Source organism: Dermacentor albipictus, chromosome 7 (assembly GCF_038994185.2).
Source record: "Dermacentor albipictus isolate Rhodes 1998 colony chromosome 7, USDA_Dalb.pri_finalv2, whole genome shotgun sequence".
NCBI classification, from domain to species: domain Eukaryota; kingdom Metazoa; phylum Arthropoda; class Arachnida; order Ixodida; family Ixodidae; genus Dermacentor; species Dermacentor albipictus.
The window spans coordinates 87,417,742-87,434,476 of NC_091827.1; the positions used below are offsets into that span (position 1 = coordinate 87,417,742).

The 16,735-nt window shown below is 44.8% G+C and overlaps 1 long non-coding RNA gene across 1 annotated transcript; it reads left to right on the top strand.

The window, feature by feature from the left end:
- Nucleotides 1-1,023: 1,023 nt before the first annotated feature.
- LOC135899679 (uncharacterized) lies at nucleotides 1,024-16,323 on the top strand. The gene is made up of 3 exons (XR_010563687.1): nucleotides 1,024-1,179; nucleotides 7,140-7,229; nucleotides 15,327-16,323. It is a non-coding gene; the product is annotated as an uncharacterized lncRNA (long non-coding RNA).
- Nucleotides 16,324-16,735: the final 412 nt, after the last annotated feature.

The following is a 16,735-nucleotide window of genomic DNA, read 5'->3' on the forward strand; positions in this document are numbered from 1 at the left end:
TTCACATCATACCGAGTGCCATATGTTGTAAAATTTAACAATTGTTATATCCCTAACGGCTGCGTAATGGGTGTTCTACTTCTATGATATTTTACTAAGCATTTCCTTTTAGCAGCCGATGCTGCAGCTTTGCATTGGTGTTCATCTACTGCCCATTTATTTTCAGTACTCCTACTGATATGAATATTCCCAATTTTTCTGAAGCATTACCTTACAATTTTGCTGCATTTAAAATTGCTCTCCACCTAAATGATGCTTCTCAGAGCACGTAAGGCGTTAATAAGAAGCTTTTCTTTTCACCTCTAGACTTCGCAGTAAAAGTGGTTTCAGAAATGCTGCGTGTACCTCCTTGTGCTTGAGGAAAGAGCCATTTAGGTGTCAATAAACATTGGTCTACATGAACAGCCGCGACAACGTACTGGCCAATACAAAGCAGTTCTTAGGTATAATGCATGTTAGCGCAACTATATCGCAGTGGCCGGTTTGGCCCACATACACATTTCATCGCGTGACAGCAAAAGGCAGTCCACCGCATTAACCCTGCATCAACATAACTCTCCACACATTAATCCCACGGCGTAGGAGAGAAAAGGCTCTTCATAATGAAACGTTGATAGCTGTCTCACCTATACAGCAAACAAGATCCACCGTGACTGGGGAAGCCGCAGAGACTTGTTATTAGTTGCTTTATGTGTGTGCAAGCTATTTAGTCTGAGAGAATAAGCTGAACACGACAGTTAAATGGCCTCTCTTGAGTACCGGCATGCCTGAAAACACCTTCATAACTTGATTCCAGACATTCTTGCCAGAACTGCGCGCAAGCAGCTTGCATCCGGATAGATTACAGCAGCGTTGCCAAAAAAAAAGAAGAAAATATTCGGTCGCGTCATCTAAAGGTTAAAGCGCTGCTAATGGTGACTCTTGTAACATGAGATTTCTGTATTTGTAAATTAAGTGGTTTGTTCCTCAAAGCCTTCATTGCAGGATGTTTTCGTCACGTCTGTAGCAACTGGTCGACTACAATATAAGACGCTTTTCACTTCGGCGTATTCACGTTTAGTACGACCCCAAGCGAGGCCGATGCGAACTTCGGCACACAACTGAAGACGTCATTCTACATCGAATACAAGACGAGCAGCGTGCACTTGAATGAAGGCCACAAAGCGAGCGCAATGAGAGGTAAGTTTTACAACATTCTTTTAAAGTCAGCGAGGTATTCTATAAAAAAAAAACATGCGAAGTATCGCGCAAGTCCCTGCTCTCATTAATGACACCTATGTTAGTTTTTTGCGCACATGCTTATAAAGTACGGCGCATGTTAACAGTTGGCAGCTTATTAAAGAAAATAGGTTCGAACACCTAATGCTCACTTTTCTCAGCCGAGCTGAAGACACTCACGCAAAATTTATCTCGCGTACCTTATCAGTCCACAGGACATGGCTCGAGTAATTATAATGTTCAGTGTAGAACAGTGATTGTATTAAGAAAGAAATTACTCGTTAACGTCAGTGTGAATTCAGAAGTGAAGACAAAAAGTCAATGTTGCGAACGCAACGCCGGCCGAAGAAGCCTTAAAGCGGAGCTCGATACGTATGCTGTTATCAAAAAATGTGCAGCGTTAGTTGGCTTCTAGTTGCACTGCAAAATACAAGACTGCAAGACACTGCAATACACTGCACTGCAAGACACTGCAAATACACTGCAAGACAAGGACTTGCACTGCAAGTCCTTGTCTTACATGCAGCCTGTGGGGAACAAAGGCGATGCGTTCGAAGCGGCAGCAACGACTAGCGTTGTGCTCAACCAACGGTGCTTTAACGAAACGCAGAGGGGACCTGCCGCGACGCAGCCCACGTGAACACCGCTGCTCCAAAGCGGGGAAAACGCGCAGGTAGATTAAGAACGTGTCACTGCGCTTGAGGGATTAAGAAAATCCGGGTAGTGGCGTTATAGGACGTGGCACCTCATAATGCGGAACAACGGATAACCGACGGTGATAGTCTGCGCCCAGTGAAGTATAGTGTAAATTTCGCTTGATGTTTGATGTCCCTTCCGCTCATACCTCACCCCCCGCCCATAAAGAAAATAAAAAAGAACACGCTTTTTATATGTCAAAGCAACCATCTGATCATGTGGTATGCCGCAGCCTCCGAAATAATTTGACCACCTGCGTGGAGTGCTTTTACGTAGCACATCCTAATACAAGTAAACCAGCATTCTTTTCCTTTTTTTTGCATTTCACCGCCATCAAAACGTGCCTGCCGCGGCGAGAATCAAACCCACGACCACGAGCTAAGCAGCTCAATGTCATTGCCACTGGGCTACCGCGCCGGGTCACGTTATTGAGAGGCGCTGCATGGTGCACCCGCTTGGATTCGTCCTTTTTTTTCAGCCAGAATGCACTGCTAGTCTATGCAGGCCTTGTAAACCTGCACGCACGGGCCGTGCATGCGCCGTCGATACACCGAGAGCACGATATAGCCGACAGTCCGTACAAGCCTGGTGCGTCTGTATAATTGCTTCCGCAGTAAGATCATTATTGTAGCGCATATATGTTGGTCTCTGCAAGCAACAAAATAAACAACAAAATAAACGGAAATACTCCGGAGAACACAGTGAAAATAACTGGCCGGGGCAAGATAAGCGAGTTTGGAAAAATCCAACACACATGCTCAGCAGTGTGCGTAAATTGGCTCTTGATTTCAATTAGTAACAATACGGAGACGATGGCGATGCTTGGGCCCTAGAAATTGAAACACTTCCGCTAGTAATTTATTTCAGTCTCCTGACGCCACATCTTGGCACAGCACAAAAGGGACGAAGGACGGAACAAAGAATACGTGGCAAGCACTGACGTCAAATCTTTGCAACCGCCGACGCCACAGCGGCCGGTGACTGGCAACGTTCTTTGAACAGCCCAATCACGCACTCTGCTTGTTTTGAGGAGGCCAGATTTGTTTGCTTTGAAAGTGAAAAGCATTGCCTACCTTGACAGTTTCCTTTTTTTCATATCTAATAGGCTGACGAGAGGCGAGCAGGGCGCACATGTATCGATGGTTTCGGTGGGGCCGGGCTAGTGCAGCGAGAGCAGATAACCGGGGTTGTGCAGACAGACGCCGGCGACTCCCCATGGTTCACTTCCCCTTGCTTAGTTTGCAGTGGGTGGTTAACAATTGCGGCAGCCTAAGCGTGGAGTTCAAAACGCCCCTAAAACGTATTCTGAACGGCGAATAGAGGCAGGGCGATGTCATACACGTGGCGCCGAAAGGACACGACAATGTTATAGTGCCATGCAAAAAGAAAAGAAGAATATGCGAAGGAAATCCATTCTCGCCGGCAGCTTCGAGTAGCCAGCACGACAATGTTCTGCAAGCCGATATCTCCTATTCTTTTCGGAACAGGGCTGTCACCAGCTAGTCGAAAAGAGCGATTATTATTATTATTATTATTATTATTATTATTATTGTTGTTGTTGTTGTTGTTGTTGTTGTTGTTGTTGTTGTTGTTGTTGTTGTTGTTGCCACAAAATATACAAAACGCAAGCAGGCCGGTCTAAGCCTCAGTTATTTTGTAGGACCGTACCAATGAATATGATAGACAAGGCAAAAAAATATATATAAATTGATGAGACATCAAGAAAAAAAATTAAAAATAACACGAATGGGAAAAAAAATTTAAAAGGAACAATAAAACATTTGGTTATCTACATGTAACAAAAATTGATAAGGTAAATATTGAGATGCAAAAAAAAATGTTCAAGAGGTTAATTTTACTGTAGCTGTTTTAAGAAGTGTTTGAGCGTGCTTTTTGATGTCGCGCTAAAAATTTCTTCTGGTAATTTGTTAAATATGTCAGGCACATAAGCACAGCGTCTGGCCACGCCATACCTTTTGGCTGAACGACGAACTACATGACGGACATGTTTTCTAAGCTCTCTTGCGACGGTACTTTTTTGTTTGAAAGCGGAATTCCAGAAATGTTTAACTACAACTGTTTCTATAAGTAATGAATGGAAGTTCGGTAGACGAAGTTCAGGGAAGATATTTGCAAATGTCACTATTGCTGAATTGTATGCAACATTCTTGAGAACGTTTTTTATAATCCGGTCCACCCTGCATCTCCAACGATCCGAACAAAAGCCAAAGACTGTAATGCCGTACCTCAACACACTGTAACCTAGTGCATGTGCTATAATCTTTTTAACAGACAAGGGTGCAATACTTTTGATATTAAACAACAGCCAAGCTACAGACCTCAGTTTAGAACAAATAAGTGATAAGTGATGTTGCCACGATAATTTACTATCGAAATAGATTCCTAGATATTTCACACAATCCACGTATAGAATAGGCGCACATTTACAATGAACACAGTCCGACTCAAGCAAGTAGAGAGGCATGTTAATAACAGTAGTCTTAAATGGGGTGCGAAATCAAACAAGCTGTGTTTTTTGGGCATTTACAACAATTCCATTATTAGAGAACCAAATCATTGCCTTGTACACGTCATTTTGCAACATTTCCGTAGACGTTTTATAAGAAAAGTGTTCCGCCAATAATACAGTGTCGTCAACACACTGGAATACTGAACATATCGAAATTGCCAAAGGGAAGTCATTAACGAACATATTGAACAACAATGACGACAAAATGGACCGCTGAGGAACTCCAGCTTTCACTGACAGCTTAGAACTAAAAACTCCCTTATCATCGGTAAAGACCACCTGAAATCTGTTGCTCAAGTAATTTTCGAGAACTTTGTTTTAAAAAGGCCCACGAAATCCCCAAAAATGCAGTTTACTTAACAAGATTTCATGATTCGGGGCGTCAAACGCTTTCGCAACATCTAAAAATAGCGCACATGTGAAACGATTCTGATCGAATGCCGAGAACAGTTCATCTGAAAATTCCTCAAGCAGTGCCACAGTACCACGCCCTGAAACAAAGCCAAACTGTCGGTTGGTCAGGATAGAAAATTTGTTAAGAAAAGAAGACATAGTGTGGAAAAGAAATTTTTCTGAGACCTGAGCAATAATCATCAATATAAAAATTGGCCGATAGTTTTCATTACTATGTTTCTTCCCTGACTTGTGTAGGGGCAAAATAATAATAATAATAATAATAATAATAATAATAATAATAATAATAATAATAATAATAGAAAAACAAGGCAATCACAAAACCAGTACCCAGGACATCCGTACTAACTCCAAGAAAACAAAACTTATAATACATAATCTCATACATCTATGCACAACTGTAAAAGAATACAAGAATGTTCTCAAGAATGTTCTCAAATACAATGTCCTCAAATGAGTTTTTAGGTTCCGCATAGAGTTTACAGAAAAAAGTTATTTTGGTAACCCATTAAAAATGTCCGCCACATAAGCACACCATCTTGCCTTTCCATACCTTGTTATACTCCGTGGTACAAGATATCGAATGGTTTCTCGCAACTTCCGGTTAGGATCATATTTAATTAAAAATTCTGAATTCCAAAAGTGGCGATGAACAACTGTTTGTGCAAAAAGAGAATGGAATGAAGGAAGACGAAGAAGCTGATTATTATTATTATTATTATTATTACCCGCCGCGGTTGCTCAGTGGCTATGGTGTTAGGCTGCTGAGCACGAGGTCGCGGGATCGAATCCCGGCCACGGCGGCCGCATTTCGATGGGGGCGAAATGCGAAAACACCCGTGTACTTAGATTTAGGTGCACGTTAAAGAACCCCAGGTAGTCAAAATTTCCGGAGTCCCCCACTACGGCGTGCCTCATAATCAGAAAGTGGTTTTGGCACGTAAAACCCCATATATTATTATTATTATTATTATTATTATTATTATTATTATTATTATTATTATTATTATTATTATTATTATTATTATTATTATTATTATTATACATAATAATGCGTTTTTAGTGCGTAGACGTCGGTTTGAGATGCGAGTTTTGGATTTCATGACGTCACGTGACAGACACGCGAAATGGGCACGGCGTGAAAAAACTATGTTGACAAAAAGCATATGGCTAATTTCGACAACGGCGCAAAACGGTCAAGAATTCTTTCCTTTATTTTGTTCCGCCTAATCGGTGCCTACACGTCATTTCGAGATTGTATTAACGTGGTTTTCGGACGTCATGCGTCAGGCAAGCGAAGCAGCCGGAGCCGTAAGGATTTGACCAATCGCGAAAGATTAAGAGGAAGCATTAGCTCGGGCCCAACTCCGACACGGCCTATTCAAATACATGTAAAAACGCAAAAACGTTTTTCTGAGATAACCCCTGGACCGATTTTAATTAAATTAGTTGCATTTGAGAGAAAAAGTTCAATTCTAGTGACTGTTGGAAGTGGAATTTCGATTTAGGGCTTGAATTTTGTTAAAAGGATTTTCAAAAATTCAGACGTTTGAAAAAAATAGAAGCACGAAGTTTACAAACTAATAGCTCTGCATCAAAAACAGATATCGTGATTCTGTAAACGGCATCCATTAGACCATTCAAAGCGGACAAATTTGTTATGTCAGTTTACATCTTACGTGAATTTGTTACGTTGTTTACGAGGGTTCTGCAAAAGTTGTAATTACACATTTCCCCATTTTTTGAGGTTCATGTGTAACATTTCAATTTTGTCCGCTTTAGATGTGCTATCAGGTACAATTCACAGAATTGCGATATCATTTTTTCTTGCTGAGTTACGGAGTTGTAAACTTGATAGTTTCGTTTTCTAAAAATTTGCAATTTTTTCCAAATTTTTATAAAAAATGGACGACCTAAATCGCAAATTCGGAACCAACAGTCACTAGATTTTAACTTTTTCTTTTAAATGCAGCAAACCTCGTCAAATTTGGTGCAGTGGTTGCCTAGAAAAACGAATTCTCCTTTTACATGTATTTAGATAGGAGCACCCGAGCTAAAGCTTCCTCTTAATGGCGGAAGCGGTGTGTAAACAAATGGAAATACCTTAAAGTTACAGCACCCATTGTTTCACTGGAAGAGCAAGCTAAACCGTTAAAGTAATAGCGGCTAATACAAAATTATAATATTCATTGTGTAAATTTTACCAACGAACACTACAATTGATGTGGAGTAAGAACAATACCCACATGCATCAGTTGACAGCGACACTGTTCCTTTGCAGGGACAGGAGAGACTACAATAATGTTTGTCGCCGCTTTCTTCACGACCCTGATGGCTTCCTGCTTGGCTTCTTCTTATGACCAATGTCCAGGTAAATTTTTCCCCTGCAGTATACCACGGAGAGCGACTACATGTTGACCAAGTTCGAACTGAAATTCCTGCACATGCTTAGAAACAAAATTGGCTGAGGTTTAACTCTGCTAAACCTAGTCATCACGAGCGAATGGTCTGGCTTAGTTTTGCATAGATTTTGCACATACTGCAATATCTATGCATTTTAGTGCTACAGGCGCTAAAATGCTTTTTAAAGAAATGACCATACTACCTGCTCGTGCTGGAAATCGCCGAACTTCATCACAGTGCCGAATTAAGTGGCCGCGTTATCACTTTTCAATGGGTGCCTAGTCATTGTGGTGTGAGTGGCAATTAACTCGCTGACAGTGAGGCAAGATCGACCTTCTCTTCCTCTGATGAAGTAGGGATTGCCTACTCGCGACCTGACACCAACTCCATCATCAAGACACTCATGCAGGACCTTATAGAGGCATACAGAGCCCACGTTAACAACATTTACAGACGCCTACATATGTTCGACCCAGACGGTAAATTCTGTTTGCCCCTGAAGGCTACGCGGAGTAAAACGTCATTACTACACAGGATTCAGCTGGGCGCTGCTTTCACTTGTCGCTACGCGCACCTCATCGGCCAATCGAACAGCCCTGATTTTTAACCCTGCCAGGTGCCTGAGACACTAGAACACATACTATGCGATTGCCCAGCATATATGCTAAAGCGAAGGACGTTAGAAAGTTTCCTAGCCAGCGTAGGCAAACACCTATTTTCGGAGGTAGCTAATCCTCGTCCCACTGCAACTTCGGTGCGTGCAACAAAAGTGTTGTTGAAGTTTCTGCAGGACACCAAGCTCGACGAGCGGCTCTAGCAAGGAAACTGTCCCATATACATAAGCACTCGATCATCACTTCTCTTATCATCATCGTCCATCCCAATATTTTCACTCCCCTTCCCTGTTCCCCAGTGCAGAGTAGCAGATTCGAGCGCACTAGCACTGATCGACCTCCCTGTCGTTCCTGTTAATAAATGCCACACCTACCGAGGCGTACCACAAGGCGGAGTCTTGAGCCCCACTCTATTTAACCTGGTGCTCATCGACCTGGTTCATACCCTTCCGGAATCGGTCCATGTGTCGATCTATGCAGACGATATATGCATTTGCTCATCAGGAGCGACACGTCCCCAGGTGCGCGCCAGACTTCAAAAAGTGGCCACACTAACATCAGGTTATCTTCGAGCACGAGGCCTGGAGTTGTCCCCCGAAAGGTGCTCTATGGTCGCTTTCACGCGCAAAGCAATGAAACCATACGTTGTCAAAATTAATGGACATCCGATTGCCTACGAGAAGACGCACCGCTTTCTAGGAGTGATAATAGAACGAGACCTCTCCTGGAGTCCTCATGTCTCGTACCTAAAAAGGAAATTACTCATGATAACCCACGTGCTCAGATTTCTTGCAGGAAAGTCGTGGGGTGCGTCTGTGAGTGCGATGCTCCAACTGTATAATGCACTGTTCCTCGGTTTCCTGCGCTATAGCTTACCTGTACTGGGTGGGACCAGTAAGACCAACCTCCGTGCCCTCCAGTCTGTACACGCTCAAACTCTACGAATTTGCCTTGGACTTCCCAGATGTGCATCCACGGCAGCAACAATAGCCATCGCGCATGACCACCCCATCGATACGTATCTTCAAGTCGACGCTTTAAGGATGCATATCGGGCACTTCGCGCGACTTCCATCGCATCATCTCGCCTCCCTTCCTGTCGCTCGACCTCGTTCAGCGTTTAGCAGGATTATTTCCGCCAACCACGGAACTTTACGATCAAACTTCACGCCTCCAGCACGACAATCTCTACCGCTGTGGTGCCTCCATCCACTCCAGGCTCTTCTTGATATTCCCGGTATCAAAAAGAAAACGGAGATGTCATCTTTCGCCCTCAAACAAACCGTGCTTTCATTCCTACATGACAAACACAAAGAACGCATCCACGTTTACACGGATGGTTCTGTCTGCTCTAATAGTTCAGCTGGAGCAGTGGTAATTCCCGCAGAGTCTGTCACCCTCAAGTTCAAGACGTCTCACGTAACATCATCGATGGCTGCAGAACTCGCAGCTATCCATGCTGCTTTAGAGTTTATTTGTCACAAATCGTCACAGTCATGGTCCCTCTTATGTGACTCGAAGGCAGCTCTCCAGTGTCTGATGTCCCCTTTCAACCACGGACCAAATATGCAACTAGTGGCAGACATCCGATTACTCCACCATCACGCAATCAACAAGGGGCACAACGTCATCTACCAGTGGATACCGTGTCACTGCGGAATTTCGGACAATCATCATGCGGATGATGCCGCCCGATCGGCCCACGATGGTGCCCACGTTGTACCACTACCACTGTCACGAACAGACGCAGCCACAAGTCTTCGCTCCCTCGCCCGCAAGCTTACGCAGAATCTGTGGAACACCAATGAGTTCACGAACGAACGCCTCCACAGATTGGATCCATGTCTGCAACTTCGCCTACCACCAGGGTTACCACGAGCGGAAGCAACACTTCTGTGCCGCCTGTGGCTCGGCGTGGCATTCACGAACTCCTATTCATTCCGCATTGGAATGGCCGACAGCCCTACTTGCGGCACCTGCGGCTGCGAGGAGACGATTGAGCACCTCCTTTGTGACTGTCCCAGCTACAACGTGCCAAGAACAGTGCTCGTAACCGCGCTCGCAAAACTGGACAATCGCCCCTTTACAGAGGAGAAAGCTCTAGGACACTGGTCCAGACGGGCTTCGGCACTCAAGGCCTTAAGGGCTTTGTTGAAGTTTTTAAGGACATGCGAATTGTGCGACCGCCTTTGAACGTTGTAGAGCGTAGTTTCGCGTTACTGCGTGAATTTCCTTTTTTTTCTCCTCTTCTTCTTTCTCCTTTTATTCCCTTTAGCCCTTTCCCCAGCACAGGGTAGCCAGCCGGTACTTACACTGGCTAACCTCCCTGTCTTTCCTCCTCTTTGTCTCTCTCTCTCTCTCTCTCCATTGTAATTCCAAATTGCACACAGTGTTTCATTAAAGTTAGGCCACAGTCGTTCACACACGTTGCACACGCTGGCTATCGGGTTGTTCGTGAAGTCGCGGTGAAGCCTTGGCAGTTGCGACAGTCGAGTTGCCAACAGCCGAAGGGTGCGCTTCGTCAAACGTTGGGTGTGGGTGTCATGGCTTGTATCTACGGCTTCGTTCTTGTTGTCGTTCTTGATTCTGAACGACAGCAGTAGTTGCAGTAGCTTCGATCTTGGCACGCTTTCGCGCTTGGTAAGCTTCTCTGTAACGTGCTAAACTGGCCGTCCTTTGCTCCGTTGTTTCAGCAGCCAACATTAACTTTGCTTCAGATTTCACAGCCTGCCGTCTGGCTGTGGCAACCGTATTGATGGATTCAGGCTGTCGCTTGCCGAGCCAGCGCGCCGTCCATAGCGAGACAGCGACAAGCGCCGGCGAAGCAGCCGTTAAACCGTCGCCTAGTCACGTGGTACCACAGCGGCGAGGCTTCGAACGAGCGAAACTGCGACGCCTCTCCGCAGCAGAGCGTGAGGCGTAACGTCATACCTGCCACCCTTGCGCTCCGGCGGCTCAAGCTCATTGCGACACGATGAATGACCTCGGGAGATATGTTGTAGTACAGCTTTCGCTCTGAAAACCTTTGTACAGCGAAAGCGTTTTAGGCACCGCTGACAGGTCCTATTCTTCGTCGCTAGACTTCCTCCTGGAAGCTGTTTCCGTCCACCATTTTATTGTTAGCGTGGTGCAATACTGGTGAAAATGAAGTACACAGCCAAGCTAATAACATGTTCAAGTGTCAGTAATTACCCCTTTCTCCATCCCCAAGTATAAGACCGTCAACGTTGCACGTCCTTGGTTAGCCTCTCTACCTTTAGCTCTTCGTTTCGTTTCTTTGTCGCTCTCTTGCTGTTTACGTTTTGTGGAAATCATGTTCATTTTCTGAGATTTCAATTAGTTTTAGTGACGTATAAATGGCCGCCGACGGCTGAAAGTATCATTTTCCACTGCTCCTTCCTAGCGAGTCAGGAAGAATATGGCGGATGACACCGTCTGGGAGAAGTGGGAGGAAGATTCCGGTACTACTTAAGAAAAGCAGCAATACGCAGCGTCTTCGAATGGAACAGATTCATCTTCAATAATGCGCAATACATCGAGTACAAAACGCGAATAACGACGTGGACGCAGCGCTCTCAAACGAGCATTTATTTCGGCGCAGGCGCCAGGGTTTACTTAAGAAAGAACGCTGGCACATGTCAAAGAACAGTATACAAGCGGGGAATTCGGGGACATCTCGCACGCGCATCAACATTACATATGGCGAGAAAGGTATAACAGACCTTCCCAAACAATCACCGCACAGTTAGGAACGTGTTAGAAGATAAATGTACCTTTCTGTCAGCGTACTCGATAGCTGACTTCGACACTACTCACCCGTCTTGTGAATGTGCAAAGCCCCTGTATAGTTTCAAGCGTCACTTCATTAGTGTTCTCAAGCAGAATATTTGTTTTGTTTTTTAAAGCAACACAAGAGCAGCAGTATATTTCCCGCCCACTGTAGGAATTGATCTTGTGCGAAGCATTTTGAAGCAGCTTGCTATCCACCATTTGGGTTTGTTCATAGTGTTACCAGATCCATCAACGTTTGTGTAAGCACTAGTGAAAGGTGAGTAATAGTGCTCGTCACGCGAGGGTGTCTGTGACAACAGGGGCAATCTGGTGACCCCAGTGACACGACCACTTTTTTGTAAGTGCCAAGCATTTCTTCGCCTATTCGGAACCAATCAAGGTCACGCAGAAGGATGCGCCAGTTTCATCTCTAAAGAAATGTGGCCCGCTCCTTCAGATAGTGCAGCTCGAAAAGACGCCGGTCACAGTGCAAGCAAACATCGGACTTAGTACGAATTAGGGGTTATTAACTGGCCACTCAGTATACGTAGAACATCCTGCAAGAAACCAGTGTATATAGTGTGAATTAAGGCGGTCCGCTACGTCAGGTGATGAGCGTGACTGCAGACGTGAGTGCCAACACTAACACGCCGCCGTTGCCATGCCATCGCCGTCATTCCTTCGTCGTGATTTCGTTGCCGTGCGGACATTATGATAATCGTTTCATTGTTACGTCATCCTAATCGTTTCGCCGTTCTCACTCTGTTGCTGTCAGTCCGCTTTTAATATAGTTATCAAAGCACCATTATCATTCCATCGTCGTCTTGTCATCGCCGATATCGCGTCGTCATCCCAAAGTCACCGTCATGTCAACGTGGTCGATTACATCATGGTGTTGCAGTGACCGCGCCACTGTCATCCCGTTCCCATCATACTCTTATCCTCAAAACATCATTGTGACTTCATCTTCGTCATCCCTAGGTCGTCATTGCATAACCGGCACGCCATCGTCGTCGTATACGCTCGTCGCCTAATCATTGTTGCCATGCTGTTTTTATCATACCATCGTAATCAATTGAATATCCTCGTCCAATTGGCATTACTGCAGCGCCGGCATCACGTTATCATACCATCGTTGCCATACCGTACTTACCACTCTTTGCCCATAAGTTTGCTTCGCTTGACATACATGAAAGGCTTCGCATGACATAGATAATCATGAAGGATCGCTTCTGGCCCATGTTTTTATGAGCAAGTGCGAGTGTGCGTGCGTGCAAGTGCGCGCGCGCATCCCCTTTCTTCTTTTATTTTCTTTTTTTCTTTTTGTTAAATGGCTGAAATTGCACGAAAAATGGCTCGCGGACGCCTGCTCACTCTCGTGTTTTGTGATGCGACGCATGCACCACTCGTCACCGAGAGGTACTGACAGATGGGGGGCGAATTGGTGCTGATTCATATTAACTGCGCAACAACGCGGGTACTATGAAAGAACAGACGACGCATTATGTCTCAAAGTGCGGGTTGGGGCTGGCGCGAGAATAGTATGTATTAAATCGTGAACTAATCAGAACACCGTAGCACACATTTCGCTTAGTAGAGAAACGTTGGTAGCCTAACGGTTCAAGACTTGGGCTGCTGTGGCGGGAGACCAAGCTGTCATCGCACTGTCGGTCATATGGTTTTCCAATCGATTCAATTTCATTGGCTCTTTCCCCTGTTTTTGTGGTTGTTCTTGGTCGGAATTTCCTCGCCGATACAGAGGCGTCAATCCGAAGGAGGCGTGCCCTCGCGAAAATGAGCTGGGATGCGCGTTGTGCTCTTTGAGACCTATGTACTCTCCCTCGATTGCTATCGGACCTCTGAAGGTTCAGACGGGAGAGAAGCAGAAGGCCCCGGTGGCACGAGAGGAGCATGCTAGTCGGCTTCCGCGCAGGCACTAAAGCCTCTTGAGACCACACACATATGATGAATTAGCCTATATGTAGAGCCACGTATAGTACCACTTTACATATGAGCTGGTTAACGGTTGTTCCCTACAGATATAAACAATTAAGAAAATAACGCTGCCTACGTATTTTCACTGCAGTTAAATACACTCCTTCAAGCGCGTCATTCCTTTCTTAAAATCAATACCTCAAAGGATATATCGAATATTCGCTTACATTAGCAATCATCACCAATGGTTCTTGCTCGTTTCTTTATTTTTTATTTAGGAGACCCAAAATGATAGACGACAGAACCTACCAGAATGTTCCTGAAATGTGCTAAGGAATCCCTCGCATGAATGTTTCTGAGATGCCATCGCAGTTATTTGTCAATATGTCAATGTGCTGCTGATGCAGGCTCCTAAGGGTGGCTCGTAAAGAAATATTAGTGTGTTGCCAGCAGCGCAGGGGAGCTTGACGAATACACTGGTTAGGCGGCTGATAGCGATAATGTATGCGTCTTCATTTTCCGTAATTACTCGAGGTTCATAAATAGGTTCAGTGCACCCTCGATAACGCTTTTATACCTGTACAGTATTTTCTAACTGTATATCTAACCGGCTTGAATTACCCTCTAAAGTCGAAAAACTTATCGCACGTGTTCACAAAAAGCAACGTTTTAACGCGATCAGCATTCTTCGCCTATTTCAGTCGCTTTGAGCTTGCTTGCCTATCTATCTATCTATCTATCTATCTATCTATCTATCTATCTATCTATCTATCTATCTATCTATCTATCTATCTATCTATCTATCTATCTATCTATCTATCTATCTATCTATCTATCTATCTATCTATCTATCTATCTATCTATCTATCTATCTATCTATCTATCTATCTATTTCTTGAGTTACGTCGCACTGTATGATTATCGGTCTTAGTGTGCGATTTCCCTCTGCTTCTTTTTTTGTAATCCAGTGTATTAATTCTTAACACAAACATGACCATATGTCATGCCTTTCTTTAATGAGCGCCTTACCGCTCCCTTTCCGTTCCAGTGAACTTGCCAGTATCTAGCCTCAACAAGTTTCATAGACCAAACCATCCTGACATTAGCCGGACAGCCGTCGAGCGTCTCAGTGCGCGTTTTCTGCTACTCGCCGAACATCGCGCAGTCCCGGCACAGCAGCAGGAATCTTCCTCGCGTGTGCGCTTACTGCATACCCGAGTTGTAGCCGATGGCTGTTTGTCGGTTCTAAGTTTCGTGAGCCAACCTTCACGCAGCTTCTTCTCCTGTGGCTACGTGTGAATAAGGCTGACACCAGGCTCCATTGCGTACGCTCGGCACTGCGGCACCGAGCAGTAGCCTACCATGCTGCACGCCTCCAAAGGCAGCCACTACCTATTATAGTAGTTTCAGATGTTGTCAAGTTGACACCCAAGGCGGTAAAGCCTCACAACTTAATCAGAAGCGCGGCGCAGGTGGGACCTTAAACTTTCGTTTTCAGCTTGTTTCGGCGCTTCCGAAGCAGCCGACGCGGCCACTGTGTCCACGTGATCCCTCATGGCACGTCACGCTGACGGTGGCTCCAGCTTTTCTAGCGCCAATCGTGCGTGACGGTGGCGCCAGCTTTTCGCCGCAAATAGTGCGTTTGCATTCGCACACGTAAACACTCTTAAGTGTCTGTGCTGAATTCATTTCGCGCGAGCAAAATATAGAGCGCACTTTTCTTATCCCTATCTTTTTTTTTTCCAGGCCACCAGCTCGTATCGGACGCTGCGATTAATTCTGCCATCTCTTCAGTGAAGAACATCTACTTCGTTGAGGAATTCGGGCTCAACCAATGGCGGTGGGGCCCTTTCGCCCTTAATTTAACATCATCATTCTTCTCCATAGTGGGCACTTTCGAGCCTTTTACGCGATACTGTAAAGGAGGGCACGCAATGGTGGATGCCGAACTTGAGTTTAACTGGTTCGTCAATGTAAAATGCACTATTGGAGATCGTGACAATTTCCTGGGCGCTGCTCCTGTGTTTTTCAACAGAGCGGTAGCCAAGGTCCAGTACCAGTTGAATTACTCCTCGGAAAATGGAACTTTCACGTTGTACACAGCAGCAGTGCGTCCCACGTGGCAGGGGATGATTTCAGCCAGCTTCCACGCCATTGAGGCGCGATATAATATGGAATCTGTGGGTGTTCTTGTGAACCAGTTGGTTAAGCTTTACGCAAATGATATACTTAGCTGGATTTCGGAGCGTTCTGTTATTGAGAAAGTTTTCGAGGGGCAAATAAATAAAATGGCCCCCTTTTACCTAGGCTTGTAGAGCAATTATCCATAAAGTGCACTAAGGTACAGTACCCAAATAACAAAACATCTCGTTAAAAACATTACTAGCTGCATTATATATGTGTGGTTCATTTATTTCCAGTCATGTGCAAGCAAAGATGATCCCAGCGCACGTGTACAAATCTAAATTAGTAACTTCAGCGTTCTCCTGAGGGTCGTGCTTCAATAATCTTCAAAAAAGTAAAAGTTTGGTTTCTCGAAAAATTTCTGCGGGCAATGAGGTTGAATTCTGGCGATCCTCCTGTGTGTGTCCTGGCATCTATGTCTGAATGCGTTACGCTGATCATTCTAACGCATCTGTCCTCGTGCGAATGCCTACTTGTCTTATTTTATGTGCTCGCGATTGTTACATTTCAATAAATTTAGAGAAACTTCCGGAGGTTGTAATTCAACGGAAGCACCCTGTGTTGTCGTCTGCCTCCATCCTTTGTCTGTAGCAGTTTTTTATTCACAATACAACGGACTTTCACTACGCCGCATTGACGATATGCTGTTATTTCAAACTTTCGCATTTATATGTGCGCCATTGTTTCGCAACATCTCAAGTTTTCAGTATGCCGTAGCAATTTGCATTGGACAGTGTGTCTAAACAGCCAGCATGATTACTCCGCCAATAATGGTTAAGTTTTGTTCAGACTGTCAGGTGTTGATAACTATCCCTATCACAACTCTGATTCACTGATGGTGCTACAAGCACTCATTTAAAAAGCCAAAGCGCACAATACACGATAATTAGCCTGCTGGTAACTGAGCCTTGAGAGGGAAATCATCCCTCGCACATGAAGTATTAACCAGTAGGCGCTGTACAAAACAATGA